Source organism: Pseudophryne corroboree, chromosome 4 (genome assembly GCF_028390025.1).
Source record: "Pseudophryne corroboree isolate aPseCor3 chromosome 4, aPseCor3.hap2, whole genome shotgun sequence".
NCBI lineage: Eukaryota > Metazoa > Chordata > Amphibia > Anura > Myobatrachidae > Pseudophryne > Pseudophryne corroboree.
This window is the reverse complement of record NC_086447.1, coordinates 917,138,618-917,152,455: the sequence shown is the minus strand read 5'-3', so window position 1 is coordinate 917,152,455 and position 13,838 is coordinate 917,138,618. Positions and strand designations below refer to the sequence as shown.

At 41.7% G+C, this 13,838-nt stretch overlaps 2 pseudogenes; both read left to right on the top strand.

Annotated features, from left to right (window-relative positions):
- Positions 1 to 5,942: 5,942 nt before the first annotated feature.
- Positions 5,943 to 6,061, top strand: LOC134912879 (5S ribosomal RNA; annotated as a pseudogene).
- A 7,172-nt stretch (positions 6,062 to 13,233) lies between these two features.
- Positions 13,234 to 13,352, top strand: LOC134912688 (5S ribosomal RNA; annotated as a pseudogene).
- Positions 13,353 to 13,838: the final 486 nt, after the last annotated feature.

Here is a 13,838-nt window from a genome sequence, read left to right as displayed (position 1 = left end):
ATGCTAGATCAGGTTGAAAAGGAGATAGAGGAACTGGGCAAGGAATTAGAAAATTGGGAAAAAGACATTTCATTCCAGACAACCTTTGAAAAATGCAAGAAGGATCTTGACACTTATGAAAAAACCATCGTTGATCGTAAGCGGAATAAGTTGCAACGAGATAAACGTGACTTCTCCCAGGGTGATATCTTCAAGTGGAACCCCCAACCCCCAAGGAATAGAGGTAGAAGACAACCAGAGGAGTTTACCTTTTCAGAATTCGAGTCATCTACAAGTGAGGACTCTCTCAGTGAGACACCAGATACGGGACGACCAATCTCCAACTCCAGTAGGGAAGGTTCACCTCATTTTTTAGAGAGAGGACAGAAACCAAGAGGAAGATACAGACCACAAGAAAGACGAGACGAGGGGGGAAGAAGAGACACGGGACGAGACGCACGATGGGATACGCCACGAACATCAAAGTATCCGGAACGTCAGAGACGACAGATACGATAGACTCTTCCACATCTCATCACCTAACAATAATCAACCTATCTAATAGAACTCTCACCCCGGCACAATCCAATGTTCTCAGCAAAGGTCTATCCTTCTCTCCTGTGAAGTCCTTCAACAGATTCCTGTGGGAAAAAGATCTAAGACTATTTGGTCGGAAACTCCTACTGAAGAAATTCTTTGCAAGGAGGAGTAAACAAAAGGACGACATCCTAGAAGTCCCACAAACAGAGGAAGACCGCAACATACTTAGCATTTTGGAAGAATTATACCTAGAATCCAATAGGGACCTCACAGTCGATCAACGACCTAAGTGCAAGAACAAATCCAGTTTCTTTCCGTCGGATGATAATAGTCCTGAAGTGCGAGTATTTCTTAATTTGGTGGCCAAGGAATTTGATCAGATTCATATACAAAACCTTAATAAACACTACAGATTTCCGGACAATCTGAGAAAAGAAGAAAGGCAAGCATTGAAACAACTGAACACCTGGAAGGATGTGGTTATAAAACCGTCCGATAAAGGCGGCAATATTGTTCTCTGGCCCATTGAGATGTATACCATTGAGGCACTTCGTCAATTGAATCAAACAGACTGTTACAAGAAACTCTCCCACAACCCAATTCCACAATTTATGAGAGAATACTCCCAACTGATCCATGAAGCAGTATCTACTGGAACAATTACCAAACAGGAACACAAATATCTCACTGTTACCAATCCTAGGATACCCAACTTCTACCTCCTTCCCAAGGTCCACAAAAACATTCAAAGACCACCCGGCAGACCGATTATGTCAGGAAATGGAGGGATGCTAGAACAACCCAGTCGGTTCCTCGACCTACACTTGCGTGAATACGTATTACAGTTACCATCGTACTTACAAGACACATCGGACCTGCTCCGTAAGATACAAGACATTAACTTTGAAGAGCATTTCCTACTGGCCACTTTGGACGTAGAAGCCCTGTATACGAGTATTGATCACCAAGTGGGTCTCGAGGCAGTAAGACATTTCCTGGATTTCAGAAAAAATGAGGATTTCAATTCCCTGTTGTTTAATTTGATGAAATTTGTATTAGAGAAGAATCACTTCACTTTCCAAGATCGCTTTTATTTACAAGTCAGGGGTACCGCGATGGGCGCGGCTTGCGCACCAACGTATGCCAATCTATTTCTTGGGAGATGGGAACAGACTCATGTATTCAATGAACAGAATGACAGATACACCGACCATGTGCTAATCTGGCTCCGTTACATAGATGACATCTTTATCATCTGGGACGGCACAGAGAAACTTCTTTTGTCTTTCATTCATCATCTTAACAACAATAACTTGAATATCAAATTAACGCACACGATCAGCAAGGACAAGGTTGCCTTCTTGGACCTACAGATCTATAAATCCCCTGAAGGCACTTTGGCCACAGAACTTTATCGCAAAGAAACTGCGACTAATAGTATTCTCCTCCAAACCAGCGCACACTTCCCTCCTACAATTGAGAACATTCCCAAGGGACAATTTTTGAGACTGAGGCGTAATTGTTCGGAGATAGAGGTCTACAAAAGTAAAAGTTATGATTTGATTGATCGGCTCCAAGAAAGGGGATACAGTAAGCGCTCTTTGAAGAGGGCTCAGAAGGAAGCCCTACACACCAGCAGGGATAGTCTGATTTCTCAACGGCAACCCAAAAACAAAGAGGAGTCTACAGTTAGGTTCATTGGAACCTTCTGTCCTGAATGGAGGCTCTTAAAACAGGCAATTGAAAAACATCTGCCTATTCTACAATTAGATTCGGATTTATCACCATATGTCGATTCCAAAATTAACATGAGCTGGCGAAGGTCCAATAATCTCAAGGATCACTTAGTCAGGAGTCACTTTGTCCGTGAAACAACAAGACAAAGCCGAATAACGGACTACATGACAAGTGGAACACCAACCAACACTAGGGTGACAGGCTCCTTTCCCTGTGGCAAATGTAAAATATGCCCTCATATTTTAAAAACAAACTCAGTAGTGGACAGATATGGAAAGAACATAATGATCAAACAATTTTTCAATTGTGATACACAAGCACTAATTTATTGTATCACATGCAGCTGCGACACGAGGTACATAGGCATGACAACACGCAAACTCAAGGAAAGAGCCTTGGAACATCTGGGCACCTGTCGCAATGCCGCAACGGATCTAACGAGGATGAAGCAACTAACAACTGTTGCAAGACACTTTCATACTTTCCATAAGGATCACCTGAACGATTTCAAGATCTTTGGCTTGGAACAAATTCGCCTGGGAATCAGAGGCGGGGATATTACGAAAGAACTCTTGAAAAAAGAGAGTGAATGGACCTTCAAGCTTAATGGTCTGCGACCCAATGGCCTCAATGAGAATATTAATTACAGTGTTTTCTTGTGAGACCCCACTTGTATAGCACTCCCTAAATTTAATCTTCACACGCCCCATCCACATCATTCTATCACTTCTCCCATCCACACCTCACACCCTCGTTATGCCACAAGTAATTGCATTCAATCTATATCCTCATGTCACATCACCCGCACACCCAGGGCCCACCATGTACACCGACACACTTTTTATCACCACACCACCATCTCCCAGTTCACCTTTCTGCCCCCCCTTTCCCCCCCCCCCCAAACCCCCCCCCTTTCCCCCCCCCCCCCGCCCCACGCATTCACAACAATACACAGCATAATCATGCCACACCACAATATCAGGTCCAGGTATGCCAACCCAGAATTCATACTCCCACACTTTATCTTCCTTCACACCCCCCATTCCACACATTCCCCTATCCCGCACACTCAATCTCAACCTGCCAACCCAGTCCCACATTCTCCATTTACACACACACTTATATATAGTAATTTACTCAACACTGCTTATAACCTTCACTGACTCACACAATATATACACCACTTGGCATTCCCCTCCCACATAATCAATTTTCCCATTTCACACAATAAACACTGACATATCCAGTCCAGCAAGCACTATACACCCTATCGCCCTTTCCTCCACCTTTTTCCCCCCCAAACCCCCCCCCCCCCCTTTTCCTTCCCCCCCCCCTCACATGTTTTCTAAACATGCTGCTGAGTCAAGTTTTTTCTGTTCAACTAGTTTCTATTTTGATTATTTAATGTAATTTTTATTATTATTATTATTATTTTTATTTTTATTTTATTATTTTCAATATTTATTTTTATTTATATTTATTTTTTACCAACTTATTTTTATTTCAATGTACTCTCATTTTTACATTTATTCTTATTGTTATATTCGGTTATTCACTTACACACCTTAATGTATTCACCATGCTCCAAAACAACAATACTAGCCCAGTCCAATTTCACATCCCAACACAGCGTATGTCCAGTTACCTTAGTAACTGTACACAGTCTCCATAGTAACTAGCCAGAACCTACACGGGCGGAAGTGTATGTAACGACTTCCGCCCACACACTCCTCTAACGTCACCACACCGCCGATCGCGGCTCCTACTCGCTGGACACAGTCACTATGACAACCCGCTTCAGCCCAGCAGGGCCGAAGCAAACGTAACGACCCCCGCCCACATAATACGTCTGCCGCACATCGCTAATGCGGCTAACCATTATAAACCCTACGGACTATTTCTAAATACATACATAAGCCCACACAAGTGTTTTCTATATATATAGGTACTTTCTTTATTTACCACATAGCCAATCAGTGAGGGCGGAAGCACCAAGTTAAACTTCCGCCCCACTCTGGCCTAACAATGACTGACAGTCTCTCTCCCAATCAGAATACCACATTAGACTATTTCCCGCCCACATGACCTATCACAGCCACTGCTGGCTCCATTAAATAGCCAGGCTTCAGACTTCCTTTAGCTGCACAGAAAGAAAGTGAACAAGCCCGTTACCGGGTGAAACGCGTTTTTCCAAGGGGCACCTCTCATGTCTGACATCAGGAATGGGTGATATCTAATATTTTCTTGATCTTGTTTAGGGAAATTTTTTGCCAATCAATCATTGCAAGAATATACATCTTATTCCCTACAACAGGTGTGCCTTCCAAGGGGCACCTCCTATGTCTTACATTTGAATATGTGATATCAGCAGGAACAATACCTGCAACATCCCACCTTAGGTGTGTTTATTTATAACCTGCAACACCCCACCTTAGGTGTGTTTATTTATAACAAATTGTCTTCCTGCTGTTCTAGCAGGCACATAATTAGACCTGTTTCAGAATACAGGATTGTTCTAACAAGCAGGAACACCATCTAAAATACCTTCCCATAGGTGTTTATATCCAAACAAGTCTGTATGTGTATTAATGACAATTGTAATTTCTGGATTTTCAAGGGGCATCTTCTATGTCTGACATTAGTAATGGATGATATCCAATGTTCTCTTTATCTAGCTTAGGGTAAATATTGCATATCTGTCATTTAAACAGTGGATATCCCATTTCTTACAACAGGTATGTCTTTCAAGGGGCACCTCCTATGTCTGACATCTGAATATGTGATATGTATTCTTTAACCATTTTTTTGGCTCCAATTATTATTGGTTAGCAGGAACGTTACCTGCAATACCCCGATATTCGCTTAGGGTAAATTTTGCACATCTGTCATTGAAATAGTGTATATCTTATTCCTTATAACAGGTGTGTTGTCCAAGGGGCACCTCCTATGTCTGACCCCGATAAGTGGTGCATCCTTTAACAATCTGTCTTCCTGCTGTTTCAGCAGGCACACAATCAGACTTTTCTTAAAAACACAAAAATCTTTTTTCTCAAAACTCTTACATAGGTATTGATATACAAACGACTCTGTGTGTATATTTGAACAAATTTATTTATCTATTTATTTTTATTTTTCTGTAAGACCAGCAGGTATTCCAAGCAGGAACACCACCTGCAACACCTTCTTATAGGAGTGTATACTCAATCAATCTGTGTGTATTTTTACCTCTCAAACACAAAATAATACAGTTTTTTTCTAGGTTAAAACTGTATGCCCACCACTGTTCAAAACAAATTCAAACCTTTCCACTGTCACAAGTGAATATTCAGTATTTGTTTTATTTATTTCTCGGCACCTTATGCTTTTCTTCTTTATTGTATCATCCCTATGATACTACTTAACAAAGACGCATATCCATTTGAAAGCCAACAGGTGACTGTAAGAATTTGAGAACGTCCATATAGGAGTCCTATATAACTGTGTAATTCCTTTTCTTCATTCTTACTTTTCTTCCTTCTGTGAACTCTCATCCACGATTCAGGCGGACTAGTCCACCATGGGACACGTCCTGCCAGTCTAACGGGGACAGCAGATTCACGTCTTTTCCTACAAAATTTCTCCTTCCTAGAAGGAACCCATCCTTCCGTTTCGGTGCACTCTCATTGGCGAGGTAGGACAATATTTCTCTCTACGACCATACCCCTCCGTTCACGCCCAATCTCGTCCGATCTTGGAAGCTAAACGGAGGCGGGCTGGGTCAGTACCTAGACGGGTGACTACTAGGGAATACCCTGTGAAGTAGGAAGATCTACCTAGGGCAAGAACGCCAACAGCAGTATCACTACTTTACTGACTCCAACTATTTTTCTAATAAGTTCTCCAATTTAAGACAGTGGATAACTACTAGATATCAGCATATAGTGTGTGGGCTCTCTCATTCACTAACCCTACCCCATTCAGGGTTGTATTAATACAAACCAAGTTTGTACAGATCCTTGGCAGACGGAGGTTGCTTGTGATGTAGCCACCCTCCATTATGCAATTATCCAGGCATAATTAAGGATCTGAACATTCCACACATTATCTTGTATACATTCATAGGTGTTCCTTCCTGACACCATTGTCATACAGATGATACGTGCAGTATATATTTACTCTTTAGTTTTATAATGAGGTGTAGAGTACAAGCCTAAGATATCATTATTTCTCATATGATCATAATTTAAAAGAAAACAATAATAAGAGTGCGCCCAAACTAGTGTCATACTTTTTCTCTTTGTAGTCACATATGTACTTCGTTTTTATGACCCTGGGCGCACCGCCATACGGACAGATAGGGATTTCCAATATATGATCGTCCATTTCTGGCTCCTACATAATTCCCTGTATTTTTGAATCTAGTTCGGTGCAAGATCAACAACCTGTGTTTTTTTCATGTATATAAATGCTGAGCTATGCTCAGTTTCTGATCTGTTGCACGACCAATTCATTAATTGTCTGGGCAGATAACCTGTATCGCCCTGTTACTTGTCTTCTGTCCTGTACTCGCTTTCCTCCAACTTACTAACCTACCAGCTTCAAACTAATATACGGCACTATATCGTATCTCCGAACTAAGCCCCTCACTGTAAAGTTCAAGCAGCATTAATTCTTTCGTAAGAAGCAGTCTGGTACCTGAAAACAGCATACCAGCAGTGTAATATGTCCTCCTTCTCTCTCAAAAATGAGTTATCCAAACGGAGGAATGTTGGACAACTAGAAGACCTTCTATCAGAAACCCTCAATTTTGAGACTACGCCTACTGATTGGAGAACACCCTTCTCTAAATTACAGAGAACTCTTCAGAGACGCATCCGCCTGACCTGGGACATTACAACATTAGATAACTACATTAAGCATAAAATCGTACCTAGAGGCCTTAGACCAAAAATTTTCCCGTCCTTTCCCCTTGCCACTGAGAGTCTGAAGCACGAATGGGAATCCGCCCTATTAAAATGCTCCAGTGACTTACTGCACATCCTGGTTAAACATGATACCTTAATGCTAGATCAGGTTGAAAAGGAGATAGAGGAACTGGGCAAGGAATTAGAAAATTGGGAAAAAGACATTTCATTCCAGACAACCTTTGAAAAATGCAAGAAGGATCTTGACACTTATGAAAAAACCATCGTTGATCGTAAGCGGAATAAGTTGCAACGAGATAAACGTGACTTCTCCCAGGGTGATATCTTCAAGTGGAACCCCCAACCCCCAAGGAATAGAGGTAGAAGACAACCAGAGGAGTTTACCTTTTCAGAATTCGAATCATCTACAAGTGAGGACTCTCTCAGTGAGACACCAGATACGGGACGACCAATCTCCAACTCCAGTAGGGAAGGTTCACCTCATTTTTTAGAGAGAGGACAGAAACCAAGAGGAAGATACAGACCACAAGAAAGACGAGACGAGGGGGGAAGAAGAGACACGGGACGAGACGCACGATGGGATACGCCACGAACATCAAAGTATCCGGAACGTCAGAGACGACAGATACGATAGACTCTTCCACATCTCATCACCTAACAATAATCAACCTATCTAATAGAACTCTCACCCCGGCACAATCCAATGTTCTCAGCAAAGGTCTATCCTTCTCTCCTGTGAAGTCCTTCAACAGATTCCTGTGGGAAAAAGATCTAAGACTATTTGGTCGGAAACTCCTACTGAAGAAATTCTTTGCAAGGAGGAGTAAACAAAAGGACGACATCCTAGAAGTCCCACAAACAGAGGAAGACCGCAACATACTTAGCATTTTGGAAGAATTATACCTAGAATCCAATAGGGACCTCACAGTCGATCAACGACCTAAGTGCAAGAACAAATCCAGTTTCTTTCCGTCGGATGAGAATAGTCCTGAAGTGCGAGTATTTCTTAATTTGGTGGCCAAGGAATTTGATCAGATTCATATACAAAACCTTAATAAACACTACAGATTTCCGGACAATCTGAGAAAAGAAGAAAGGCAAGCATTGAAACAACTGAACACCTGGAAGGATGTGGTTATAAAACCGTCCGATAAAGGCGGCAATATTGTTCTCTGGCCCATTGAGATGTATACCATTGAGGCACTTCGTCAATTGAATCAAACAGACTGTTACAAGAAACTCTCCCACAACCCAATTCCACAATTTATGAGAGAATACTCCCAACTGATCCATGAAGCAGTATCTACTGGAACAATTACCAAACAGGAACACAAATATCTCACTGTTACCAATCCTAGGATACCCAACTTCTACCTCCTTCCCAAGGTCCACAAAAACATTCAAAGACCACCCGGCAGACCGATTATGTCAGGAAATGGAGGGATGCTAGAACAACCCAGTCGGTTCCTCGACCTACACTTGCGTGAATACGTATTACAGTTACCATCGTACTTACAAGACACATCGGACCTGCTCCGTAAGATACAAGACATTAACTTTGAAGAGCATTTCCTACTGGCCACTTTGGACGTAGAAGCCCTGTATACGAGTATTGATCACCAAGTGGGTCTCGAGGCAGTAAGACATTTCCTGGATTTCAGAAAAAATGAGGATTTCAATTCCCTGTTGTTTAATTTGATGAAATTTGTATTAGAGAAGAATCACTTCACTTTCCAAGATCGCTTTTATTTACAAGTCAGGGGTACCGCGATGGGCGCGGCTTGCGCACCAACGTATGCCAATCTATTTCTTGGGAGATGGGAACAGACTCATGTATTCAATGAACAGAATGACAGATACACCGACCATGTGCTAATCTGGCTCCGTTACATAGATGACATCTTTATCATCTGGGACGGCACAGAGAAACTTCTTTTGTCTTTCATTCATCATCTTAACAACAATAACTTGAATATCAAATTAACGCACACGATCAGCAAGGACAAGGTTGCCTTCTTGGACCTACAGATCTATAAATCCCCTGAAGGCACTTTGGCCACAGAACTTTATCGCAAAGAAACTGCGACTAATAGTATTCTCCTCCAAACCAGCGCACACTTCCCTCCTACAATTGAGAACATTCCCAAGGGAGAATTTTTGAGACTGAGGCGTAATTGTTCGGAGATAGAGGTCTACAAAAGTAAAAGTTATGATTTGATTGATCGGCTCCAAGAAAGGGGATACAGTAAGCGCTCTTTGAAGAGGGCTCAGAAGGAAGCCCTACACACCAGCAGGGATAGTCTGATTTCTCAACGGCAACCCAAAAACAAAGAGGAGTCTACAGTTAGGTTCATTGGAACCTTCTGTCCTGAATGGAGGCTCTTAAAACAGGCAATTGAAAAACATCTGCCTATTCTACAATTAGATTCGGATTTATCACCATATGTCGATTCCAAAATTAACATGAGCTGGCGAAGGTCCAATAATCTCAAGGATCACTTAGTCAGGAGTCACTTTGTCCGTGAAACAACAAGACAAAGCCGAATAACGGACTACATGACAAGTGGAACACCAACCAACACTAGGGTGACAGGCTCCTTTCCCTGTGGCAAATGTAAAATATGCCCTCATATTTTAAAAACAAACTCAGTAGTGGACAGATATGGAAAGAACATAATGATCAAACAATTTTTCAATTGTGATACACAAGCACTAATTTATTGTATCACATGCAGCTGCGACACGAGGTACATAGGCATGACAACACGCAAACTCAAGGAAAGAGCCTTGGAACATCTGGGCACCTGTCGCAATGCCGCAACGGATCTAACGAGGATGAAGCAACTAACAACTGTTGCAAGACACTTTCATACTTTCCATAAGGATCACCTGAACGATTTCAAGATCTTTGGCTTGGAACAAATTCGCCTGGGAATCAGAGGCGGGGATATTACGAAAGAACTCTTGAAAAAAGAGAGTGAATGGACCTTCAAGCTTAATGGTCTGCGACCCAATGGCCTCAATGAGAATATTAATTACAGTGTTTTCTTGTGAGACCCCACTTGTATAGCACTCCCTAAATTTAATCTTCACACGCCCCATCCACATCATTCTATCACTTCTCCCATCCACACCTCACACCCTCGTTATGCCACAAGTAATTGCATTCAATCTATATCCTCATGTCACATCACCCGCACACCCAGGGCCCACCATGTACACCGACACACTTTTTATCACCACACCACCATCTCCCAGTTCACCTTTCTGCCCCCCCTTTCCCCCCCCCCAAACCCCCCCCCCTTTCCCCCCCCCCCCGCCCCACGCATTCACAACAATACACAGCATAATCATGCCACACCACAATATCAGGTCCAGGTATGCCAACCCAGAATTCATACTCCCACACTTTATCTTCCTTCACACCCCCCATTCCACACATTCCCCTATCCCGCACACTCAATCTCAACCTGCCAACCCAGTCCCACATTCTCCATTTACACACACACTTATATATAGTAATTTACTCAACACTGCTTATAACCTTCACTGACTCACACAATATATACACCACTTGGCATTCCCCTCCCACATAATCAATTTTCCCATTTCACACAATAAACACTGACATATCCAGTCCAGCAAGCACTATACACCCTATCGCCCTTTCCTCCACCTTTTTCCCCCCCAAACCCCCCCCCCCCTTTTCCTTCCCCCCCCCTCACATGTTTTCTAAACATGCTGCTGAGTCAAGTTTTTTCTGTTCAACTAGTTTCTATTTTGATTATTTAATGTAATTTTTATTATTATTATTATTATTTTTATTTTAATTTTATTATTTTCAATATTTATTTTTATTTATATTTATTTTTTACCAACTTATTTTTATTTCAATGTACTCTCATTTTTACATTTATTCTTATTGTTATATTCGGTTATTCACTTACACACCTTAATGTATTCACCATGCTCCAAAACAACAATACTAGCCCAGTCCAATTTCACATCCCAACACAGCGTATGTCCAGTTACCTTAGTAACTGTACACAGTCTCCATAGTAACTAGCCAGAACCTACACGGGCGGAAGTGTATGTAACGACTTCCGCCCACACACTCCTCTAACGTCACCACACCGCCGATCGCGGCTCCTACTCGCTGGACACAGTCACTATGACAACCCGCTTCAGCCCAGCAGGGCCGAAGCAAACGTAACGACCCCCGCCCACATAATACGTCTGCCGCACATCGCTAATGCGGCTAACCATTATAAACCCTACGGACTATTTCTAAATACATACATAAGCCCACACAAGTGTTTTCTATATATATAGGTACTTTCTTTATTTACCACATAGCCAATCAGTGAGGGCGGAAGCACCAAGTTAAACTTCCGCCCCACTCTGGCCTAACAATGACTGACAGTCTCTCTCCCAATCAGAATACCACATTAGACTATTTCCCGCCCACATGACCTATCACAGCCACTGCTGGCTCCATTAAATAGCCAGGCTTCAGACTTCCTTTAGCTGCACAGAAAGAAAGTGAACAAGCCCGTTACCGGGTGAAACGCGTTTTTCCAAGGGGCACCTCTCATGTCTGACATCAGGAATGGGTGATATCTAATATTTTCTTGATCTTGTTTAGGGCAATTTTTTGCCAATCAATCATTGCAAGAATATACATCTTATTCCCTACAACAGGTGTGCCTTCCAAGGGGCACCTCCTATGTCTTACATTTGAATATGTGATATCAGCAGGAACAATACCTGCAACATCCCACCTTAGGTGTGTTTATTTATAACCTGCAACACCCCACCTTAGGTGTGTTTATTTATAACAAATTGTCTTCCTGCTGTTCTAGCAGGCACATAATTAGACCTGTTTCAGAATACAGGATTGTTCTAACAAGCAGGAACACCATCTAAAATACCTTCCCATAGGTGTTTATATCCAAACAAGTCTGTATGTGTATTAATGACAATTGTAATTTCTGGATTTTCAAGGGGCATCTTCTATGTCTGACATTAGTAATGGATGATATCCAATGTTCTCTTTATCTAGCTTAGGGTAAATATTGCATATCTGTCATTTAAACAGTGGATATCCCATTTCTTACAACAGGTATGTCTTTCAAGGGGCACCTCCTATGTCTGACATCTGAATATGTGATATGTATTCTTTAACCATTTTTTTGGCTCCAATTATTATTGGTTAGCAGGAACGTTACCTGCAATACCCCGATATTCGCTTAGGGTAAATTTTGCACATCTGTCATTGAAATAGTGTATATCTTATTCCTTATAACAGGTGTGTTGTCCAAGGGGCACCTCCTATGTCTGACCCCGATAAGTGGTGCATCCTTTAACAATCTGTCTTCCTGCTGTTTCAGCAGGCACACAATCAGACTTTTCTTAAAAACACAAAAATCTTTTTTCTCAAAACTCTTACATAGGTATTGATATACAAACGACTCTGTGTGTATATTTGAACAAATTTATTTATCTATTTATTTTTATTTTTCTGTAAGACCAGCAGGTATTCCAAGCAGGAACACCACCTGCAACACCTTCTTATAGGAGTGTATACTCAATCAATCTGTGTGTATTTTTACCTCTCAAACACAAAATAATACAGTTTTTTTCTAGGTTAAAACTGTATGCCCACCACTGTTCAAAACAAATTCAAACCTTTCCACTGTCACAAGTGAATATTCAGTATTTGTTTTATTTATTTCTCGGCACCTTATGCTTTTCTTCTTTATTGTATCATCCCTATGATACTACTTAACAAAGACGCATATCCATTTGAAAGCCAACAGGTGACTGTAAGAATTTGAGAACGTCCATATAGGAGTCCTATATAACTGTGTAATTCCTTTTCTTCATTCTTACTTTTCTTCCTTCTGTGAACTCTCATCCACGATTCAGGCGGACTAGTCCACCATGGGACACGTCCTGCCAGTCTAACGGGGACAGCAGATTCACGTCTTTTCCTACAAAATTTCTCCTTCCTAGAAGGAACCCATCCTTCCGTTTCGGTGCACTCTCATTGGCGAGGTAGGACAATATTTCTCTCTACGACCATACCCCTCCGTTCACGCCCAATCTCGTCCGATCTTGGAAGCTAAACGGAGGCGGGCTGGGTCAGTACCTAGACGGGTGACTACTAGGGAATACCCGGTGAAGTAGGAAGATCTACCTAGGGCAAGAACGCCAACAGCAGTATCACTACTTTACTGACTCCAACTATTTTTCTAATAAGTTCTCCAATTTAAGACAGTGGATAACTACTAGATATCAGCATATAGTGTGTGGGCTCTCTCATTCACTAACCCTACCCCATTCAGGGTTGTATTAATACAAACCAAGTTTGTACAGATCCTTGGCAGACGGAGGTTGCTTGTGATGTAGCCACCCTCCATTATGCAATTATCCAGGCATAATTAAGGATCTGAACATTCCACACATTATCTTGTATACATTCATAGGTGTTCCTTCCTGACACCATTGTCATACAGATGATACGTGCAGTATATATTTACTCTTTAGTTTTATAATGAGGTGTAGAGTACAAGCCTAAGATATCATTATTTCTCATATGATCATAATTTAAAAGAAAACAATAATAAGAGTGCGCCCAAACTAGTGTCATACTTTTTCTCTTTGTAGTCACATATG